The following is a 7672-nucleotide window of genomic DNA, read 5'->3' on the forward strand; positions in this document are numbered from 1 at the left end:
TGGTATATTTTAAAATATTGGTCCATTTCACAATATTGAGTCCATTAACAAACAGAAAATAACATTTCCTTCCTTTTTCTCAGGCCCATGATTTAAAAATTATTAGATTTATCCATTCAGTATTTCATTACTAGCCACTCAGTATTTCTCTGGTATAAAAGTTAAAAGATGAGTAAAAAATATCTGTGACTCAAGGGGATTACAGTAAAGACAAATAAGGATACATGTAAATATAAAATTTTAAGTGTTGATTTTATTCTTTGAATTTGCTTAAATGAAAGTTTAATTTCTTTTTAATTTGGAGAAAATAAAAGTGTCTTCAGACCCTAAGGTAAATAACACACACACACACACACACACACACACACACACACACGAATGTATTTTTGTTTTATCTTGTAGAATACACAAAATGAACTATATTGCCAAGGGGACATTCCTTTGCTCCAAGGATCACATTTTGGAAGAGTTTTAGTCAGGCAAGAGAACATGAAAATGGTGGTGGGGTACTTTGATTTCTATAATGTGACTCTTTTCAAAGGAAGTTACTAAACATTGTGAAGCATTAGTTCTCTAATAGATGTATGCAGTATTGCAGAAATCAAGACAGTGACCCTAAGCATGCAGAAGAGTAAGAGAGTAGTAAATAATGGAAAAAACAAAACAAAACAAAACAGGAATTTAGAGCAAGTATGGGGAAGTCTCTGAATTGAAGGGGAGAAGACCCAGACAAACATGCCCTGATATCTCATCCCACAGCTGTGTTTCTGTTGTTCTCAACAGTTTCCTGAGTTTTTCATGGTTTCTGACCTAAAGCATTTTTACCAGTAGGTAGGTTCAACCAATAAGAATAAAGTACCTAGAGTAAATAAACCAACTAAATAATAACCTTTCCTGTTTTTTGCTTTCAAAAAATCTGATTCTGCTGCATTTTACATTATTATTTAAAATTTAGGTTACATATATCCTTACAATGGCAAAAATCTTAAATTTATAGAAAGACAGTACTCATTTAGAACCTAGGGGTGTTTCATCTCACAGCCTTTTATATTTCCTTCTTAAAACTTTCCTTTTTTAGTTTTTCCTTATGCTTTTTGCTTTAGAACTATCTTGTGGGGATATTTCTATCTTGCCAGGATAAATTAAAGACTAACTTCAACCATAGGCTCACAAATGTTCTTAGGACAGATGTTATCAAGGGGAGAAACTGCTTCACAAAAATTCAGGGAGGTTCCTGAAAACATCAAGGAGATTAAATAAGATACATGCTCGAATGTTGCAGATCTTCAAGACATGTATTGCCTATTTTTACAAAGAAGCCAATGTTGTTAGAGTTAGTGTTTGGCTATATGGGGGAGTCCTTAACTATTTTTTGTAAAGATCAATTATTAGGGGTTTGAGTTAAGTGTGACCTAACATGAGGATAAAACGACAACAGTACCAGGGGTTGAACTGGGGTCCTTGTGCTTGTGAGTCAGCTGGTGGAACCACTAAGCTAAATCCCCAGCACCTACAAAATGTTAATCTTAATCTATAAATAAAAAAAAGTTCCATTCCTTCTGTACAAGATCCTTTCCTTTTGTCAGAACATGGGTTCCCTCCCTTAAGTGTAATGAGAGAAAAATACTTGGCTTTTATAGCAAGAGCATGTCTCTGAACATAATAAGCATTCTTGAAACCTAAATAACATGATATATATTAAATATTATATAATATTTTACATATTAAATTACTCTATTAAATTAAATACTATATAAAGTACTATCAGAGTATTTTTTCTACTTATTGAAACTAATGTAGTTTGTAGAAATTGTGTATAGTATAGAAGCATTTTCAGTTCTTTAGTTTTTGCTCAGAAGAAATTTTATTTAAAGATGTTTCATATGAAAAAACTAGTAAAGTAGTGTAAGATTATCACCTTAAAGAAGCTAAACAAAAGTTCTTTATATTAAGTATAATAACATCAGTAATCTCATTCCAATCTGAAGTAGTGGCAATATCTCTGTGCCTAAAAATGGATCAATCGAGGACAATTGAGGCTCTAATCACATGGGCCTCACCTTAGTTCTTAACACTTGGTAACAAAGGCAGTAATTGAGGTAGTACATTATAAACAACAAAATGTGGATTGCCTGTGGTTAATAACTAATAATGAAATTAATTAGGCTCTACTCATGTTTTTAAATGGAGGAGAACCCGACGACAACAACAAAAACATTGAACTAGGTTACATAAAAGACAAAATTGGAAACTTTGGAAGAATGTAACCGGTCTAGGGATTTAAAATATTTCCAAGGACACAGTGCATATCCCAAATCTTGTCTCAAGCGATTGAATGTAGCAGAGACTTATCTGGAACTGGGCTGCAGAGGCTGCCAGTTCCACAGAATGTAACGTGAGCAGCGCTGCCTTGAGCCTGAGGAAGACTTAGTTATAGGGTAGTCTCTTTAGAAATGCCTCGCCGGTCAAAAGGATTCCAGGTCCTTCGTGCTTCAAAGAAAGAGTAGGACGAGACAAGCACAACATGGTGCCAAGTTTATTTGAAAAGTGTGGGTTTAATGGGTATGGGAAAAACCAGATCTCCAGAGTGAACCTGAGCCAAAGAGAAAAAGAGGAAAAAAGCAAAAATAAAGGCACACACCCCTTCTGGGAAATGTGGCTCGGGCTATCACGGGAGCACAAGTTAGCAGCTTCCCTCGGCGGTGGTGTCCGGGCTTTTTTTATGCTATCCACGTCTGGTGGAAGCTCAGGAGAAGTTCTATATAGGGGGTGCTGGGATCTTGAAGTTGACAGATCCCGCTCCTTCTCCCAGCCAGCTTTGCCACGCCCCGTAGCTTATGTCAGCACCAGCGTGGTTCATAGCAGAGGCCTTAACCCTGTAAGAGCTACATAGGGCTGGGGATTTAACTCAGTGGTGCTGCTTTCTGCAGTGAAAGCTCAAGGTCCCGACTTTGATCCCTGGTACCAAAAAAAAGAGCTACACAAATCTGAATTTCTTGGCCTGTGTCACTTCTAGTGGAAAAACATAAAAGAAGAGTCTTGTGAACAAATATACATGGGACGATAGAGATAACATTTGTTGTAATAACATTTTTTGTGTTTCTATGAGAGTTGAGGGTGCGTAGTTTTGTGTTGTCTGACTTAGTAGCCAATGGTTGCATATAGTTATAAAGAATTTAAATGTATTCAGCCAAAACTGAGATGTATTATAAATATAATCACACCACTGATTTTAAAGATTTAGAATCATGCAAAGAATTTAAAATATCTCAATAATATTTTATATTAGATGTCAAAATGTTACAATTTTTATTACATTGGTTTAAATAAAATCTGTTGAAGTTTAGTTCAGTGGTAGAGCACTTGCCTGGCATGCACAAGGCACTGGGTTGGACCCCCAGCATTGTATGTGTGTGTGTGCGTGTGTTGCATGTGTGTGCATGTTTGTTTTTAAGACAGGGTCATGCTGTGTAGTTTAGACTACATAGCATGTAGTGAGTTTGAATTCACTATATAGCCCAGGCTGAAATAGAATTTAGCAATCTTCCTGTCTCAGCCTCCTAAATATACAGGTGTATATGCCCAATTCTTCATGTCAGAAATATTATCATGGCAACTGAGAGGGAAAGAGATCACATACCAGCTGCTTTTGTTGATTCTTTCTCAATTTAAACGGAAAAAAACCCTCTTCCCTTATGTTTCATCTTGCTATTCTTCATGCAGAGATATTGTTACCTAGGTTTATAAATGTCAATGTTTATTGAGTACCTATTAAATCCAAAGCAGTATTTCAAGAGCTTTTCTGTGTTGCATTCTTTAATTCTTAAAGCAGCCTATGAGATAAATATTACTTGGCCCACAGATGATATGATATAGTGGAAGCCATACCAAGTAGCAAGAACCCAAACCCTAAACTCAGTAGTCTCTACTTAGAATCTGAGCTTGTGCCAATATATTATGCCATCTTACAACATTCGCAAGGAATTTAGAGGAAGCAAAATAGAGTGCTCAATAATTCATATTCAGGATATGTGCCTATCTTCTCAGTAAACTCCCCAAGTAAACATAGCTTGTTTCTGGTACCCATTCAACCCACAATACGGTGTGAGAAATCTGAAAAACCAAAGTTTTGACTTGATTTTTCTCAGTAGAGTATTACCCTTCACTTCCTTCTGGCCCAGCCATTGAAGAGACCTCTGCCAAAGTCAGTTCCCCCTCCCAAGGCCTCCTCTCTGCTATCCTGGCATCCTCTGTCCCCCAGGCCTCTCATATTTGATATCAACATCATGGGCACGAGAAGAGCAGGCCTCGGGAGGGTGGTCCCCACAGAGGAGCTGCAGATTAGCAAGATGATAGGAAGAACTGACAACTGACTCCCAGAAACTGCTACACCAGCTCAATGCCCTGTTGAATGGGAAGCTAGAAGTCGGCCAAAGTTCTACAACATGGGCCTAATTGAATCTGTGCATGATAATGGCCTCAGAATGAATGCAGGACTATGGGGCTTCTTACACTAATGCACTTCATTGGCTTTGATATGGAGACATCTTCTCTGTGAGTCTAGTAGACAAATTGCTGTATAAAATGAAGATACAGCCCAAGCATCTTGAGTGTGCTGGACTGAGCTGTTTTTATTTGGCTATAAAATAGGAGAAAAAAAAAGAAAAGAAAAAAAATGTCCCACTGCCAATAGACTTGCTTCAAATAAGCCAGTATATGTTCACAGATTTGGACTTGATGAAAATAAAAAGATTGCATTTGAGAAAGTGTGTTGACAGTCAAACTACCACTGCCTTTCAATTTCTACAACTCTATTATTCACTCATATAGAAGAACTTGTCATTTTAAAGGAAACATAGACTAAATGTTGAGAGAGATCACATTTTCTAAAGCAAAGCCTTCTGCTTTATCCTTGTCTATCATTGCATTTGAGATCCAAGCACAAAAGTGGGTAGAGTTAACAGAAAAAATAGAATCTCTTCAGAAATATGCCAAGATAAATAGCAGAGATTTGGTCTTCTGTAAGGGCTCGTATCCTACTGTTTAACTGAATATTCATCAAACCAGTGTTCCAAACCAAATATTCTAAAGGCAAAGTAGATTGTTTTTTGTTTTGTTTTGTTTTGTTTTGTTTTTTGGTACTGGGGATTGAACTGGAACTCGGGTCCTTGCGCTGGTGAGGCAAGTGGTGGCACCACTAAGCTAAATCCCCCTCCCTGTTTTTGTTTTTCAATTGTTGTGCAATTAAAGTAGAGCCAGTACAGAATAACTCACCTTTCAACAATTCCTGAAATGGTTCATTTATTGGTAACTTGATTATTATTCTCTGCATAGAGAAATCCTGCAATTTTTTTCTGTAATTAAAGTGCTGAAATGTTATCTTTGAAATAAGCAAACTGCACTTGAAGTTCAAAGGAAAACAATGACCTCACCAATGTAGTCAGCTAACGTTTGAAGGCATTCACTATAGGTAAATTGTACACAGTACTGTAAGAGAAGGGAGTCATCCAGCCGCTGATATATAGGTTAACTATTTCATTAAGTTGTCAGCTTAGAAAAAATGTCTTTTAAAGAACCAGAATTTCAAAAGCAGCACTGAAGTAGTGATTACTTATTACCATCATCTTCGCTATATGTAGACCCAAATTTTAGCCCATTTAAAGTTAAAACAGGACCAAAAGTTTGGTCCATATACAAACTAACTTAATACTGTCAGCTTATAAGCAGCATCATTATGAACTTGAATATTGTACCTAAAGAAGAAGTGGTACAGAGCAGATGATCTTTGTGTTGAGTTCTGAAAATCGTCCTTTTGTCTCCACTTAATGTTATATAGCATTTGGAATAATAGAAAGTAATTATATGCATAAAATGTAAATTTGGTCACTGCATATATGCTACATATTCTTACCATCTAAATTTATTAACATATCTTCATATGATTATGAAACTTAGGTATAAAAAAATTTCTTTTTTTGGTTTTTTGAGACAGGGTCTCAGTATGTAGTTGAGACTGCCTTGGGACTCACTATGCCATGCTGGTCTCAAACTCACAGTAATTCTTCTGCCTCAGCTTCCTGAGTGCTGGGATTACAGGCGTGTGCCACCATTCCTGTTTTAAAAAAATAACTTTTTAAAACTGGTAATATTTAGGTAAACTTTTGATTAGTTGGTTCTTCACATAAATAGTATTATTGCAGGAAAGAAAACATTTCTTTGAAGCCTTTCTCCGCTACCCTGAACTATGGATTCCGTAGTGGTATGATGAATTTAAACTATGAAATCTCAAAACACTATAAGTAGATCAATATGATGTTCTCCAACTTGTATTATAATGCTGTAGTAGGATTGCTTAGATTTGAATTATGTGTAAAGCTAAAACTAATAATGTGGAGTGAATCTTCATTTCCAACATTAAGCTAGTATTCTATATTACCTAATACAATATATTGTATTAGGTAATATTGAAAATGGTGACTTACTTAAATGTTGAATTTTAAATTAGAAGGTTTACATCAAAGCATTTGATGTATGCACTTCTAAAGCATAATAACGGTTATACTGAAGAGAGTGTCAATGGCTTCTTGTCACTCACGTTGTAAGTAATAGATAATTCAGAGATGAAAATGTTATTACTATCTGGGAATTATATTTAAATATGAGGACATTTGTTTTGAGCCAAAATACTGACTTAGTAAGTTTGACATATTCACTGAGTTATTTTTAATAGTTCTACTAGGAAACAGGTGACATTTGTATCCATGATTAGACATTTTTGTGTAGAACCTACTGCCTCACTCTAGTTCCATTAAAATATATATTCTATTGGATTAGCAACTCAAAATCAACTACCACTCTGAAAACTTGCTTTACCATACTAAAGTAAGCTATGCTTAGATGAAGCATTCTGCAAGTTTTTACTATGGATTTTTCTGTAAAACTATCATTGGTTCTATTATAGATTTTAAAAAAGGAATAGAAAATAGTTTTTAGAAGTGTCCATGGTGTATCTTCAGAAAAGTAAGTGAATGTCTCCATAATTAGGGGATTGCTCATGTAATGTGCAGGATTCTCTATGAGACCGATGAACATAAAGAGATGTACATTGTCACAGAACTGTGAACACTTTCTCAGTGCAGCCTGTAACCTGAGTCTGTTGAGAATGACTGTAACCAATTCTGACATCATGTTACAAATAAATAAGCACTGAAACATAAACCAAAAGATCACAGTAGTTTCTATCTTTAACTTTTATAAATCGTATTTTGTGAATAAGTTCGGTTTTCCCCAAAGCTGGTATATTTCAATATTGTGAAAACACAAGTGTTAATTTTGAATTGTCAGGGGTAATCTAATCAACTGCCACTACATTTGGTACTAAGAGACATACCTTTTAAGAAAATTATTGAAATAAAAATACAGTACTAATTTTGGGAAATATATTTAGATTACATAGGAATATAGAAATTTGTATTTGAGTAAATATATTAAAGATCCTCTAAGATTAATTTTTAATGTGTGCTATACCTACTTATCTGTTACTCCTGACATTTATTTATTTATTTTTTTTTGGTACTGGGGATTGAACTCAATTCCTTGTGCTTGCGAGGCAGGTGCCTGAACCACTGAGCTAAATCCCCTGCTGTTTTTTTTTTTTTTTTTTTTTTTTTTC

Source organism: Fukomys damarensis, unplaced genomic scaffold (genome assembly GCF_012274545.1).
Source record: "Fukomys damarensis isolate Sample0158 unplaced genomic scaffold, DMR_v1.0_HiC HiC_scaffold_115, whole genome shotgun sequence".
In the NCBI taxonomy this organism is placed as follows: Eukaryota; Metazoa; Chordata; class Mammalia; order Rodentia; family Bathyergidae; genus Fukomys; species Fukomys damarensis.